The sequence below is a fragment of the Aethalodelphis obliquidens genome, unplaced genomic scaffold (assembly GCF_003676395.1).
Source record: "Aethalodelphis obliquidens isolate GAN/ISIS:26980383/991018 unplaced genomic scaffold, ASM367639v1 scaffold25, whole genome shotgun sequence".
Lineage (NCBI taxonomy): Eukaryota > Metazoa > Chordata > Mammalia > Artiodactyla > Delphinidae > Aethalodelphis > Aethalodelphis obliquidens.
The window spans coordinates 27,627,809-27,643,931 of NW_020837969.1; positions in this window are offsets into that span (position 1 = coordinate 27,627,809).

Consider the following 16,123-nt stretch of genomic DNA (forward strand, 5'->3'; position numbering starts at 1 on the left):
TGGTAGCAGGAAAGAATGAGTGCCTAATTGAAGTAGAATGCCGCAATGTGTGTTTGTTCTCTTTAAAGACTGGGGGGGAAAGGAGCTTCCCAATTATGTCAATACACTTAATCTTGATTGAGCGAAGCAGAAACCAGCAAGAGACCAAAGATTAACTGTGTGATCATCTTTACGCTGAGGTTTTAGATGCTTCTCCCACCACACTCAATGCCAAGCCCACTTTTACAGATGCAATTAAAATTAGAATTATCCCCAATCTACATGATGTTCTTAGGATTTGTTACATATATTAAACCTGATTAAAAATATTCTAGGGGTAGATAGCTTTTTCTGACACACAGAAGATTCAATCCAAGTCAGATCAATGATGTAACATTACTTCTGGCTGTAGGAGCTGAGACAGGTAAGAGCTGGAATAGCAGCAAGAAAAATAAATTGCCTAAAAATCACATGGAGCTATAAACCAGAAACAAAAACAACCGAGTATCCCATCATACATCAAACATCTCTCTGTTCTGAATGATTTGAAAAAGGTATTTCAAGCCCCAGAAGGTGAATGCTCAGGTAGTCTAATCAAGAGACATGAGCTATGCAAGAAATTGGATCATGCAGCAAAAATCACCTATATTCTTTCCACCTGTGCTAGGTTCTTTGTGAAATAGAGGAAATATAAGATATGGTGCTTGCCCTCAAGAAGCATGCAGTCTAACAGGGGAGAAATGACTAGAATGTGTGAAATGTAAAGAAAGGATCTGGAAATTCTAATGAATAAGAGGTAACCAAATTCAAAGGCAAATGCGTCTGACCCAGGACTCAGAGAAAGGGAATTAGGAGCAACGGGATTCCTAGAAAAAGTGGCTTTGGGTGAGGCTTTGAGGAGGGGGTAGGGATTTGGGCTGGTAACCGGAAAAGGCTTGAATTATTTGTAGTTTAGAAACTGGAATTTGCAGTTCAGAAGTTAGAAGCAACTACATTGTTTGTGGGGGGAGGCGGGGGAGAGATTGGGGAAAACAGAGAAGTGGTCAGAATCAAGTGTATGTTTACTTTTATCAATTTACTCTAGATTTTGGATGTATTTCCCTTCCCTTTCTTTAGCTTTTAATTTGGGAGACAATGACTGCGTTAATTACCTAATACCCACCAGCTGCCACAAGGTTAACATTGCACTTGTCAATGTTGTTTTAGTTTTAACTTTCCTTTAGTGCAATGGTGATTTTTTTTAATATTAAAAGCATCTCCCCAGTAAAAATCACTGCTCATTGCAAATACGTTTGTTTCTCTGTATCCACAAGAGATTGGTTCCAGGAGCCCCCAGGTATACCAAAATCCACAAACGCTCAAGCCCCGTAGTCGGCCCTCTGTATCCACGAATTCTGCACCTGTGAATTCAACCGACCGGGGATGAAAATTTCCATCCACGGTCGGCTGAATCCGCGATTCAAAGCCCGCATATATAAAGGACCAACTGTATATTTATTGAAAAAAAATCCAAGTATGAGTGGAACCACACAGTTCAAACCTGTGTTGTTCAAGGGTCAACTGTACAGGCTTAAACACACCACTGAATGGTTCATCTAGGAGAAAGTTGGGGGTCAGAAAGTCAAGAATGCATTGAGAGTGTTCAGCCATTAATTTTAAACAAAATAGATGGAAACTAACCACAATGTGGGAATGTCACTTCTCCAAGGTCCAGCTATTTCCATTAGCAACATGTGTACTACCTCCCCTGGGCCTTTTGCGGGATCATTCTGTACAAGCTAGACCTTTGAGACCCTAGCAGGTGCGAATGGGCCATCATGACCTCTCCCAGAATCCAATCACTGTTCACATTTGCAGACAACTGGAAGAAATCATGGAGTCCTATAGAAGTAAATCACGCGTAGTTCTATTTTCAGATTAATCAGACAAGCTGAGTAAAGAGAGGAACGATAGCTCTTTCTCTGAACCATTTCAATCCACTTGTTCTTCGATTCTATGTGCTGTTATTTAAACCATCTATATATTAGTTAAGAATGGGTGGCAGCTAAACAGGAAAACAAATGATACACTTCTACTGATCTGCTGCTAGTCTATAAATAATACAGATTCAGAGTTCTGCCCTCTGTCACACCCAATTTTATGATATTTGAAAAAAGAGATTTTAAGATATTTGCAAAGATGAGTCAAGTGATAAAAATAAAATGGCTTCATGGAACTCTCCTGATGGCTGGAAATAAGGGGCTCTGGAGAGAGGCATCCCACACTACCCCTTTCTTATTAACTGGGTGAGTATATCTTGACCCTATGAAACACTTGCCTGGAGTGGTCATTGTAACTTTTATTTTGACTTCCCTCAACTACACAGTCCCTCAAACTGCCTCTCGCCGTATCTCAGGTACTTCCATTCCTGTCTTTGCCCAGGTAAGGTTGATAATCTAATTTAGGTATGAGCCTTAGGGGTCTATTTAGGTTCTCAGATCTGCTTAAGGTACAGCCAGAGACATTAAGTGTTAATACGTTTCAGGCAAGAAGGGGGAGGGGGTAAGGGAGGGAAGGAATGGGAGTTTGGGATTAGCAGATGCAAACTATTATATATAGGATGGATAAACAACAAGGTCCTACCGTATAGCACAGGGAACTATATTCAGTATTCTGTGAGAAACCATAATGGAAAAGAATATGAAAAAGAATATATATATATGTATAACTGAATCACTTTGCTGCACAGAAGAAATACAACATTGTAAATCAACTATATTTCAATAAAATTAAAAAGTTTCTGGCAAGAACTCCTACCTAAAAGGGGAAGTTGTATACATGGGGTTTCTTTCAATGAGAACCTGGAAATTCTTAGGATAATGATGATTGTTTTAATTACTAAATTTAGTAGTGGTAAAGGAAACCTGGGGTAGCAGGGGAACAAAGTAGATTTTCCAAAGAATTTAACACTGTCTGCTGCATGGTAGACAAAATCCAGCAGTACAAGCTATCTGAGCAAGACAGACCGTCAGAGAAGAAGCCCAATATTAAGCCGAGGACGATAATACACAAAATACACAAAATGCTGCAACGCCCGACAAGGAATATCCAACACGGAGGAATATTCAATTATGACACCAATTCCAGTGGGTGGGTTTTTCCTCACACCACCATGCAATCCTCTGACACCAGCTGGGTGTCCCGACAGTTTACCTCAAGGCTGAACCCACAGGTTAAGGGCTCAGTCTTACAAGACGCCCCACCTCCACCCTTGCAACCCGATACACACTTCAGATGCCAATCGCAAGCCCATATTGTCACCTGGGCTTCTGACCAACTGGCTATAGGTTAGAGGTTCCCATGACCCCCTGCTTGGGGTTTATTAAGTTGCCAGATCATCTCACAGAACTTAGAGAAACATTTTTCGTACCTTATTTCTGTTACAAAGAGGGACAGTCCAGTGAAAGCGATGCACAGGGCAAGGTCTGGAGAAAGGACGCAGAACTTCTGTGTTCTCTCTGAGCACGCCACTCCACCCCCGCCTCCAAGTCTTCATCAACACAGATGCTCCTTTTTGGGTTTTTATGGACGCTTTATTACGTAGTCACGATTGATGAAGTCATTGGCCAATAGTGATTGAACTCCACCTCCAGTCCCTCCCACCCTTCCCCGCCCCTCACCCCTGCCCCCAGGAGGTCGGGGACTGGGCTGATAATTCCAATGCTCTAGTCACCTGGTAGGCTCCACTGATACCGAGCCCCCAGCCTTAGGTGCTTTCCAAAGATAGCCTCATTAACGTAACAAAAGGCACCTTATCATATTCATCATAGGAAATTTCAAAGGTTTTAGCAGCTCTGTGCCAGAAACCAGGAGGAAGACCGAATATTGATATATACTATTTTTATTTTAAATCACAATATCACAAGGAATACAGTAAGCAGATCCTCATTTCACCTTAGTAACAGCTTAACAGGACTAGATCAAAGCAGGGTAAAGTCAGTGTAAATGAAGAAGTATCGAGTTTTTAGACAGTGGGTTTGGAGTTGGATGGTCACCTAAAAACACCTGAACTGTGTTTTCCTTAGCTTTTGTAGAGCAAATCCATGAAGATTAGATGACTGTGTCTCAAAAAAAGTGGAAAATCAAGACAAGGTTCAGGAAATCTAGCAGAGAAATTTGAACCTAAATAGCATTTTTAGTGGGGATGTTGCTTACAGAAATAGAGTAGGCAGGAAGAACTAGAAATTAGTTGTTTTAAGACCCTGGCTTTTGTAAGTGAAAAAAACCTCCATCTGAGTTCCCATCCCATCCCACTTACTAAATGTCTCACCTGGGGGAAGCTATTTAACCTTTCTAAAAGCCCTATTTCTCTTCTACAATTTGGGGAAAATAATAGTGCATGCCTCCATGAGGTTTTGTTTTATTTAAGGACCTGCTAAGAGGATGTATCTTGCCTTGCATAGCGTGCCTCGCATAGTGATAGGCATCCAGTAAGTACTCAATAAATGTTAGTTGTTATTACCATGAGGCCCACAGAATACCCAGGAATTGCACCGTGGTTGTCGTTCTCCTGTTTGGTGGATCCAGGGTATAATTTAAAGACATTATTACCTCTATGACGTAGAGGCTGAGCTTTCTAACACAGTTATATTTTTAATAACATAAAATTGAGCATCATATTGGGGTGAAATTAGGGCTAAGGACAATTTTTGTCCCAAGTCTTGTATTGCGTGTAGAGATCATTATAGCTCCAAGCACGTCTCGCTGCTAGAGGCCATGGGACCTGGATTATTGTCATACCCATGTGCCCTGCCAACAATATAAGCTTATAAAATCTACTTACTCTCCTAGCACCTCAACTTCTCCATCAGCAAAATGGAAGTGTCAGGAGATCCACCTTGCTTATCGGACTGTTGTAAGGACTTGGTATTAACAATATATTTTTTAAAAGACCTGAAAACACATGGGCGACTGAGCACAGCTGCAAGTACTGGGATGGTATATACAAAAATAAATAAATAAGTACACTTTATGGAATGCCTAGCATATATCAGATACTATAAAAAACATTTAGAGACATCATTGATATCCCCACCATCATCTGTGTAAGAGAACACTAAGAGGATCTGAGACAACCATATAATATACACAGAAGTTAATTTCTGTTTACTAAAAGAAATTCAGTATACATATAACACATGATAATTAAAAAAAAGGGGCTTCCCTGGTGGCGCAGTGGTTGAGAGTCCGCCTGCTCATGCAGGGGACACGGGTTCGTGCCCTGGTCCGGGAAGATCCCACATGCCGCGGAGCGGCTGGGCCCGTGAGCCATGGCCGTTGAGCCTGCAAGTCCGGAGCCTGTGCTCCGCAACGGGAGAGGCCACAACAGTGAGAGGCCCCCGTACCGCAAAAAAAAAAAAAGCATCTCTACAGACCTCATGAAACAGAATCATTTACACAGTCAGTATATTGTGTTTGGATTTCTCTCTCTTCAAAAAATGTCATTCTTCTGTCCCAGATGGTCGATGACACCTGAAATCTGATTTCCTAAGTGAGGCATTACCCCATTATTTTTACAATTAATACTGATACGTGATGAGTTGAGTTACGAGGTGAATTTCTTGGGTGTCCTCAATTTCAAGTTTTATTTTATATTTGGATAATTTCAGTCTATCGGGCTGTCTTCCTCTCTGCTCTATGTTTTTAAAGCTGTGTTGTCAGAGATTTTTAACGACTTGAAAACTGTTCATGTAGTTCTGGAAAAAACAAAAGCAGGTTACAAATTCCTATTCCAGTGTTGCAGTACACACACCGTTAAAAGACCAGGAGGGAAATTCCTCAACATGCTAATACCATTAATGGTGTCTTCTCTGGGTGGTGGGATCCTATTGATTTTTATATACTTCCTGACATTCTTCAATATTTTCCAAAATATTTACAAGAAATGTGCATTATTACCCAACCTTGAGCCTGTTATCAAAATTCTATGTTGCATGAAGTAACTGTCAAGCTTGCCTTCAAGTTCGCACTCACTGGTTACAATGAGTCTCTAAGAGATGGCCTTCACATGGGCCACTGAGCATAGCTACACAGGTGTGTGCTGTGTAGTCTAGGCAGTGAACGATGCCCCAAAGCCATGCAACTTCATACACAACTATCCTGGCCTTTTAGGAAGTGTGGTTTCTGAAACCGAGCAGGACCCTGTGGGGCTCCAGGTCATGGAAGCCCTTCTGTGTCCCTCGTTCCTTGTTTGTAGGGAACAGGCTCCAGCCTCCATGACCTTCCCTGAGTTCTAAAGGGAAGATTTGAACAGTTGCTAATCAGGGAAGGGAGGGAATGCAGAGAAAAGGGAGAAGTAGCCAAGAAAGAATAGTGCAGCCTTGGGACAGGGTCCTGGTTCCACCGCAAGGGATACACATAACGATATCTCTGAGCTCTTTATAGATCGAAAACCCAACAAGTGGAAGATGTCAGCATCCTTCATTCCAGAGAATCCCACCTGAGGCCAGATTAAAGGAACCAGGGAAGCTCATCAAGAGATTACCTGAAACCAAATTAAAGGAGTGCAGGCCCTGCACACACAATAATCTTATCAGCAGTTCTACCCTGGAACCGTTGCTATAAAACTCCTCACCAAATCCTCCCGGGTTAGGACACACAGTTTTCAAGGGCAGGAGCCTGCTGTGTTCCCATTTGCCTGGCAAAGCAATAAAGCTATGCTTTTCTACTTCACCCAAAACTCTGCCTCTGAGATTCGATTTGGCACCAATGCACAGTGGCCCAGTTTTCAGCCTCATTCCTGGCAAAGCATTACCTGGAAGTGTGTGGTTTTAAAAGTCAAGATCCTCTCGAGGTACATATCACAGATGAGTGGTTCACACATCCTTTAAACACCTCAAGCAGTTGGTGAACTAATATTAGTTGTGAAAATCATAGGACTGTTTAACTCTATAAACACTGAGAACCAATATATAACCAGAAAAAAAAAAAAAAAAAAGGCAGATGCCCTTTGTCAAACTAGAGAAAACTGAATAACACACAGTTCCAGGTGTAGGCCTATTGGCATTAGGTATGTGACGCCTTTCCTTCATTATGAGTATAGGTCCAAGGCCCATGAACATCAGATACTTATATACTCACAATTGTAAGATTCCAAATATACCTTACTCCTTCCAGCATTTCTCCATTGATTTAAAACGAAAACAAAAAGGAAAAGGCAATGAAGGAGGGGTCTTATAAAACTTTTTTGTTTGACAACAGATGGTTTTAGTTGACCACCCAACTGACTTGGCTCTGTTCTTCCTTACCTGCAGGGCATCTGTTGCATCTGGGAGTTCCTCCTCCTTCCCCCGTATAACCCAAGGCTAATAACTGATTAGTCCAAGTTAATCATAGTATCTCATTTCTTTGCCAGCAACTGGTTTAAAGATGGGTAGCTGACCAGTTCTAGACACTATGATATGAGAAGAGAACTGCAAGGGGCTTTCTCGTTCCTCACTCCTAAAAAGAGACACAAGGAAAACACAATCCTTTTCCTTCCATTGGTCTGGATTTCTGGAACTATAGCATATTTTGTAAATGGAAACCCTTGCCTTCCCTGCCTTGAGGCCTTCCAAAAACATTTTAACCTAGTTTTTATCAAAATACATGTAGGTACTTGAAAAAGATCTGCAACAATTATTCTAATGATAAACAGAAGCTCCCTACACACTCATTCCCAATCATTCATTCAGTGGAGGCAGCGTCTTTAAACTCATTTAATTTTCTTTTCTTTACTTCCATGTTTCTAAATATTATTGCTATTTCTTCAATTTTCAGTTTTAGACATTTTAAAATTCCCTTGATGAAAGATGAGGATTTAACTCTTACACCAAACTTCCACACAACTTTTACCACCACCTCTATTTTCCCAATATATTTATTAATTCAATAAGTATTTGGTGTTTACAGCTGAGCTGAGTAAGACACTATATTACATTGTCTTTTTATACCACTTGTTTTACCTGGAGTTCACAATTATCTTAGTTTTTTCCTTTGTGTAGTTTTGTTTTAAGATATATGTCACTGCTTTATCTCTAAGCTCTCTGCCAAAACTGGAAAACCTCTCAGTATAGTCAGACTCACAATCTATCAGCTCCATTTTTTTTTTCATCCAGCATATCGATGTTGGCAAAGGAACTGATAGCCTCCATGGTGGAATTTGGAGGAATGGCAGCATGTCCCTCTTTGCACCCCTCTAGATGCCTACCTTACTATCTTTATTGATATTTTGGATTTTACTTTCAATGCTTGCTTTCCTCCTATTAGCTGTTAAGTTCTCCTGATGACCTTCTTTGAAAATATGGGCACGTTTAATAGAAGAAACAATTTGAATAACCCACATGGTAGCATGACTGGATTATGCATACCTTTTCCTCTATGGCAGAGGAAGTGGGGAGGCATGGATAGGCTAAGAAAGGGGCCAGCAGCAATGGTACAGAAGGTAGCTCCTCACTTCAATACTTAAGGCAAATGCTAACAGCCATAAAAGGGGAAATCGACAGTAACACAATAATAGTAGGGGACTTTAACATCCCACTTTCACCAATGGACAGATCATCCAAAATGAAAATAAATAAGGAAACGCAAGCTTTAAATGATACATTAAACAAGATGGACTTAATTGATATTTATAGAACATTCCATCCAAAAACAACAGAACACTCTTTCTTCTCAAGTGGTCATGGAACATTCTGCAGGATAGATCATACCTTGGGTCACAAATCAAGCCTTGGTAAATTTAAGAAAATTGAAATCATATCAAGTATCTTTTTCCGACCATAAGGCTATGAGACTAGACATCAATTACAAGAAAAAATCTGTAAAAAATAAAAACACATGGAAGCTAAACAACACACTACTAAATAACCAAGAGACCACAGAAGAAATCAAAGAGGAAATCAAAAAATACCTAGAAACAAATGACAATGAAAACACGATGACCCAAAACCTATGGGACACAGCAAAAGCAGTTCTAAGAGGGAAGTTTATAGCAATACAATCCTACCTCAAGAAACAAGAAACATCTCAAATAAGCAACCTAATCTTATACCTAAAGCAATTAGAGAAAGAAGAACAAACAAATCCCAAAATTAGAAGGAAAGAAATCATAAAGATCAGATCAGAAATAAATGAAAAAGAAATGAAGGAAACAATAGCTAAGATCAATAAAACTAAAAGCTGGTTCTTTGAGAAGATAAACAAAATTAATAAACCATTAGACAGACTCATCAAGAAAAAAAGGGAGAAGACTCAAATCAATAGAATTAGAAATGAAAAAGGAGAGGTAACAACAAACACTGCAGAAATACAAAGGATCATGAGAGATTACTACAAGCAACTATATGCCAATAAAATGAACAACCTAGAAAAAACAGACAAATTCTTAGAAAAGTACAACCTCCTGTGACTGAACCAGGAAGAAAGAGAAAATATAAACAGACCAATCACAAGCACTGAAATTGAACTGTGATTAAAAATCTTCCAACAGGGCTTCCCTGGTGGCGCAGTGGTTGAGAGTCCACCTGCTGATGCAGGGGATGTGGGTTCGTGCCCCGGTCTGGGAAGATCTCACGTGCCACAGAGCGGCTGGGCCCGCGAGCCGTGGCCGCTGGGCCTACGCGTCTGGAGCCTGTGCTCCGCAACGGGAGAGGCCACAACAGTGAGAGGCCCGTGTACCGCAAAAACAAAAACAAAAACAAAAAACTTCCAACAAACAAAAGCCCAGGACCAGATGGCTTCACAGGTGAATTCTATCAAACATTTAGAGAAGAGCTAACACCTATCCTTCTCAAACTCTTCCAAACTATAGCAGATGGAGGAACACTCCCAAACTCATTCTGTGAGGCCACCACCATCCTGATACCAAAACCAAAGATGTCACAAAGAAAGAAAACTACAGGCCAATATCACTGATGAACATAGATGCAAAAATCCTCAACAAAATACTAGCAAACAGAATCCAACAGCACATTAAAAGGATCATACACCATGATCAAGTGGGGTTTATTCCAGGAATGCAAGGATTCTTCAATATACACAAATCAATGAATGTGATAAACCATATTAACAAATTGAAGGAGAAAAACCATATTAACAAATTGAAGGAGAAAAACCATATGATCATCTCAATAGATGCAGAAAAAGCTTTTGACAAAATTCAACACCCGTTTATGATAAAAACCCTCCAGAAAGTAGGCACAGAGGGAACTTAACATAATAAAGGCCATATATGACAAACCCACAGCCAACATCGTCCTCAATGGTGAAAAACTGAAACCATTTCCACTAAGATCAGGAACAAGACAAGGTTGCCCACTCTTACCACTATTATTCAACATAGTTTTGGAAGTTTTAGCTACAGCAATCAGAGAAGACAAAGAAATAGAAGGAATACAAATTGGAAAAGAAGAAGTAAAACTGTCACTCTTTGCAGGTGACATGATGCTATACATAGAGAATCCCAAAGATGCTACCAAAACTACTAGAGCTAATCAATGAACTTGGTAAAGTAGCAGGATATAAAATTAAGGCACAGAAATCTCTTGCATTCCTATACACTAATGATGAAAAATCTGAAAGAGAAATTAAGGAAACAGTCTCCTTTACCACTGCAACAAAAAGAATAAAATACCTAGGAATAAACCTACCTAAGGAGAAAAAAACCTGTATGGAGAAAACTATAAGACACTGATGAAAGAAATTAAAGATGATACAAACAGATGGAGAGATATACCATGTTCTTGGATTGGAAGAATCAACACTGTGAAAATGACTATACTATCCAAAGCAATCTACAGATTCAGTGTAATCCCTATCAAACTACCAATGGCATTTTTCACAGAACTCGAACAGAAAATTTCACAATTTGTATGGAAACACAAAAGACCCCAAATAGCCAAAGCAATATGGAGAAACAAAAACGGAGCTGGAAGAATCAGACTCCCTGACTTCAGACTATACTACAAAGCTACAGTAATCAAGACAGTATGGTACTGGCACAAAAACAGAAATATAGATCAACGGAACAGGATAGAAGGCCCAGAGATAAGCTCACGCACATATGGTCACCTTCTCTTTGATAAAGGAGGCAAGAATATACAATGGAGAAAAGACAGCCTCTTCAATAAGTGGTGCTGGGAGAACTGGACAGCTACATGTAAAAGAATGAAATTAGAACACTCCCTATAACCATACACAAAAATAAACTCAAAATGGATTAAAGACCTAAATTTAAGGTCAGACACTATGAAACTCTTAGAGGAAAACACAGGCAGAACACTCTATGACATAAATCACAGCAAGATCCTTTTTGACCCACCTCCTAGAGAAAAGGAAATAAAAAGAAAATAAACAAATGGGACCTAAGGAAGCTTAAAAGCTTTTGCACAGCAAAGGAAACCATAAACAAGATGAAAAGACAACCCTCAGAATGGGAGAAAGTATTTGCAAATGAAGCAACTGACAAAGGATTATCTCCAAAATATACAGGCAGCTCATGCAGCTCAATATCAAGAAAACAAACAACCCAACCCAAAAATGGCCAGGAGACCTGAATAGACATTTCTCCTAAGAAGATATACAGATTGCCAACAAACACATGAAAGGATGCTCAGCATCACTAATCATTAGAGAAATGCAAATCAAAACTAAAATGAGGTATCACCTCACACTGGTCAGAATGGCCATCATCAAAAAGTCTACAAACAATAAATGCTGGAGAGGGTGTGGAGAAAAGGGAACACTCTTGCACTGCTGGTGGGAATGTGAATTCGTACAGCCATTATGGAGAACAGTATGGAGGTTCCTTAAAAAACTACAAATAGAACTACCATATGACCCAGCAATCCCACTACTGGGCAGATACCCTGAGAAAACCATAATTCAAAGAGTCATGTACCACAATGTTCATTGCAGCTCTATTTCCAATAGCCAGGGCATGGAAGCAACCTAAGTGTCCATTGACAGGTGAATGGATCAAGATGTGGCACATATATACAATGGAATATTACTCAGCCATAAAAAGAAATGAAGTTGAGTTATTTGTAGTGAGGTGGATGGACCTAGAGTCTCTCATACAGAGTGAAGTAACTCAGAAAGAGAAAAATAAATACCATATGCTAACACATATATATGGAATCTAAAAAAAAAAGTAGTTCTGAAGAACCTAGGGGCAGGACAGGAATAAAGATGCAGACGTACAAAATGGACTTGAGGACAGCAGGAGGGGGAAGGGTAAGCTGGGACAAAATGAGAGAGTGGCATGGACATATATACACTACCAAATGTAAAATAGCTAGTGGGAAGCAGCCGCATAGCACAGGGAGATCAGCTCGGTGCTTTGTGACCACCTAGAGGGGTGGGATAGGGAGAGTGAGAGGGAGGGAGACGCAAGAGGGAAGAGATATGGAAACATATGTATATGTATAGCTGATTCACTTTGTTATAAAGCAGAAACTAACACACCATTGTAAAGCAATTATACTCCAATAAAGATGTAAAAAAAAAAAAGGGAAGGTAGCTCCTCCTATTCCAGACTCGTCCTGCCCAGCTCTACCATAAGGTTCTATACGCGGGTTGAAGCACCAGGCAAAGGAGGGAGTATCCGTTTTAAGAGAGTAACATTTATGGCATCTCATCCTCTGGAAGGAACAATAAAATGGATTTTGATTTCAAAGGCCACAATTATTAGTCTTATTTCTCTTTGAAGATTTCTCTTCATGGGTGAACATCAATGATGATTCATGCACACGTGCACACACATACACACAAATACACTCATGCATGCACACACAAACATACCTCTACACACACAGAGCCACCCAAAGAGAGGTGAAATAGACGTGGGGGCTTGATTGTGGCCCACTGAGTAAGAACTCATGCTGTATCCTGTCTTTCTCCTTCTATGGCAGTGTTTCCAGTAGTGAGTTAGTAGAATGAAAAAGCTGAAAGTCTAACGTTAAAACAGTTTTGCTTTCCTGGTATCCACCTAGGTACCTTCAGACATGTAAAACAAGGTTGGATCTTCAGGTGAAAACAAACAACCTGCATTTCTCTTGGTCACTTTGTTTTTGGTTAAATTTGACAAATTTGAGAATGCAACATCCCCAAAGTCAATATTGACATGATCATTAGGTTAAGGTTTAACATCACACAGCTAACATGATCACATTTCCCCTTGTTTATCTTGGATCTTAATATATCACTTAGTGACTGTCCAGATAAAACATTTAATTTCAGGGCTAGCTACTTCTAGACTCACCCGCTCTATTTGCTTTTCTTCTATGCCCTCTCCCCATCTAGTAATGCTTCAGCTGCATACAGCTCAATCTAGGATGTGCAAGAGTGTGGAGTTAAGGAAACATTCTCTTAAGCCTCACCCCTAAGAATAGCCACAACCCATGATTTGCCTGGGATCAAGGAGCCAATGGGTAAGGATGTAAACCCTGACCACAACTGGGATTCAGTGTACTACAGATATTTATGAGAAATTAAATAGAGCCTGATAGAAACCAGATTGCAGGGAGGCACTACAGGGGTTTGAGGAAAAAAGCGTCAGCATAAAGAAGGAAGTAGCCTGGCCCAATAACAGGGGCACAACTTGGAGGGAAGAGTATTTCTGACTACACTACGTTGGAAAGCATCTCAATTCAGCGCCCTGAAGGTGACTCAGCTCCCTTGGGAGGAGAGGTCTCTGTGTTAAACTTCTGACTGTATCCCTTGCAGGTGGTGGCAAGCACCTGTGCTGGGAGATGCCCTACTGCTTAACCATCACCCACGTCCTCAGTAAAAATGACAATGCTAGAAAAGGAGGAAGTTGCCTGTAAGCCAGAAGGAGATGAACGTCAGACATGTGGAGAAAAGAGATAAAAATTCCAAACAGTAAAGAGGTGAGCACAGAAGGCCAGAGGTCTGTGAATAGGGAGTGTGAAGATGGCCGGGGGGATAGAAAGCCAGAAGCCTGGCACTGCCCGTTTTGAGCAGGTGTAGGTGGTATCACCTGGGGCAAGCACGAAAGCATAGTGGGCTCACAAGAAGAGCAAGGTATAGTCCAGGGCCCAAATAAAGGTCAGATTCCATGTCCTGTTTACAACTGTCTTTGAACACCTGGAGAAATATAATGAGCAGCTATTCAGCAAGAGAAGATTATTAATATTATGGACGTAGGGTCTGATGACTACAGGAATCTGACTTAGGACCCATACGCCGGTGAGCTTAGGGGGCATTAAAGAGTTTTATCTATTACTTATACATACACACACACAAATAAATATATTACTTAGATATCATTTACAATAAAAACGACACAGCTTTATACATGAGCCTCAGCTAAAACAAAGGCGAATATTTGCTCTAAAACTAAAAAACAAAGAAATTTGAGAAATGTGACATGTGCACATAAATTTCAAATATATTATCTTTCTTTGACAAAGAACGTCCAGGAGGAAACAAAATGCATGTACTTGCTGAATGGAAAGTGATACTTTCCATTCAAATGATACTTGAATGGCAGTGATACGTTTTCTCTGGAAGCTTTCACATCGTATGGTTTTCATAGTTAATACTGAAATGGTTTGTCGGTGGGCGGGGGGGGGGGGGGGGGGCCCGGAACCCTTGCAACACGCCTGGGGTCAGATGGCTTTAGGACTCTCTGTCAAATAGCTCCCACCGTAGGCTGCTAGGGAAATGGTGTTATTTCCATTTCAATGAAGCGGATACAAAGAACTGGCAACCACAGTGAAAGCCTAAACAGCCTACAGTTCATTAGCTTCATATCATATTTGGGTCACACACATGAACTCCGGGGTCCCCTCCCAGTCACTGTCTTGAGATCCGAGGACGGCTAACGTTCCCACAGGGCTGTGTTCTGGCTACAATGCCACCCAGAACTAGAAAGAGCCAGGCATCCATTGTCTACTGCATCTCCCCTTTGTAATTGGGTATATCTTTTTTTTTTTTTTTTTTTCTGGTACGCGGGCCTCTCACTGTTGTGGCCTCTCCCGTTGCGGAGCACAGGCTCCGGACGCGCAGGCTCAGCGGCCATGGCTCACGGGCCCAGCCGCTCCGCGGCATGTGGGATCTTCCCAGACCGGGACACAAACGCGTGTCCCCTGCATCGGCAGGCGGACTCTCAACCACTGCGCCACCAGGGAAGCCCCCTTTTTTTTTGTAATTGGGTATATCTTGAGGAAAGATGGAAAGCCCAGGCGACAGCTTCCCCCTTCCCTTTTGGTGAGATAACCAGCTCATTAAATCTACATGTGAAGGGCATTTTATTATGAAGAGTCAAATCCAAAGATTTACTTGCCCATTTTTCACCTGCTTCCCCCCTCCTGCTTATTCCTTTGTGTTCACTAATGGCCTTTCTCCTGTCACGGGGTATAAAAATATCACTCCAAGGCTGCTCATTGGGTCTAAATCATTCAGCCGTTAGTGGTATCAGGGCGGTGTCTGAACCACACCAGAGTCAGGAGGGCAGCTGTCCCACTCTCTACCTGATGTCACCGGGCTAAGGAATTCTGAGATTTTAATAAGATCATAAGGTAGAGTGACATGGACTGGCAGGATAGGCAGATTTCATTAGCATTCACAATGCCTGGGATAATAAATTAGAGCAATTGAGCAGAAATGGGCAATTTGATTATTCAACATTTTTCAACACCAGCCCAAGCAGCTGGACCTGCAGCCATTCCGCTGACTTCTCCTCACGCAATCTGGCTGGCGGGGCACAGGGGAATGCACAGCCATCACTTGCTCCCACCCAGACCCCGGGCGTGAGAGCCCTGGAGGGAGTCTTATGTGCCTGGTCAGCATAAATTGGTGATCCGGAGGCAGAAGTCTTCATATATCCTTGTAGTAGAGGCGGCAGACTTGAGCTGGCTGACTTTCTTTTATTGCAACAGGCCGATGCTGATTGAGGGAGCCCTTGTGCAAAGAGAGAGGAGCCCCCAACACACAGCATGCTCTCTATCAACATGGTTCTCCTGTAGAAACTCTAATATAGTGTGAGACTAGCCTTTAGTTACTCTGGTTAAGGGGCCAAGGAGCAACGTTTCCAGAACTGTCATCAAATCACATTTATATTACAATTATAATATAAAAATATAATATATATAATTTATATTGT